We start from the raw sequence: 1,294 nt of genomic DNA on the forward strand, positions 1-1,294 counted from the left end.
TTCATCATCGTCTTTTTCACCAGTAGAAACAGACGGTTGTTGATCACGTGACTCCTGTGATGTGAAAAAACTGTTTCCATTGCAGTTTTTGTGAAAAACACCAATTTAGATACGGCTGAAAAACCACCTCATCCTAGTGCAAAAAGTTTTTGTTGAAAAACGTATTTTTTTTTCGAAATTGACGTGTTTCCATTGAGCAAAATTATTTTATAAATTCTAATTTGCACATTTTCATGGTCAATGGAAACACAGCTACAGTCATACACGCATTCACACACTGATGGTGGTAAGCTACATTGTAGCCACAGCTGCCATGGCATAGACTAATAGAGGTGTGGCTGCCATGCTCTTGTGTCTGTCGGCTGCGGACATGAAAGCTCCTGCTGCGAACCAGGAGGAGAGGAGAGCGGAAAAAGTCCAGAATTTATTTCTAGCGGCAGAACAGGTTGGAAGATGGTTATTTGATGTTATTTATTGTTTTTTTAAATCATCCTACAGGCTCTGAAATATTAGATAAATTTGAAACTGAGGTTTTGAAAAAATGCGTAAGACTTGAAAAAAATTTTTTGAGGTTGCTGGATACGTCCGTATACCTGCAAAATGACATAAAATCCTTATAACTTACAGACAATCTGTACAAGTTGACATGTATGCCTATAACATCAAATACATACAGAGCTGATATTATAAGACAGAGTTATCATGATTTACTGTATTTAAGCATTTAAAATGCAAAACAGTTTAACCCCAAAAATCATCCATAAAGTCGGGGCCTCGGAATGTACACAGGAGAAAATTTTGATCTTGATTTTTCTAACGTACTACCACAATAAAGTTCAACATTTTYTTGTACGTAACTGAAATATTGTGTTGTGGGGTATATATCATAATTTCTGCCTACAGCTCATCCTCCTGCTGGATGTCCATAGCAAAGCATATGAACAACAAATCTGAGTCGCAAGAGAAAAACACTGAGGTTAAAAAACAACATGAGTGTTCCTTCTAATTTACACTRGATGCGGCTCCACTCTGCTGCGGTCTGACTTCTGCAGCAAATATGCAACCATCATAATGAATGGGCCTCATGCAAGAACGGTTCGTACGAACAGATTTGTTCTTCGGTTGTTTGTACGACTTATTTAGGAGAATCTGTGGCATTCACCATTTTTCTCATATTCTAAGATTTTTTTTCAGATACAAACAAAATTCACAAATGGTCCAGACCTGTGGTATATTTTACCAGCAGTCAGTCTGCTGCTATCTACTTGTATTTTCTTCACTAATAACTTTATAT

The sequence above is a fragment of the Austrofundulus limnaeus genome, unplaced genomic scaffold (genome assembly GCF_001266775.1).
Source record: "Austrofundulus limnaeus strain Quisiro unplaced genomic scaffold, Austrofundulus_limnaeus-1.0 Scaffold421, whole genome shotgun sequence".
Taxonomy (NCBI): domain Eukaryota; kingdom Metazoa; phylum Chordata; class Actinopteri; order Cyprinodontiformes; family Rivulidae; genus Austrofundulus; species Austrofundulus limnaeus.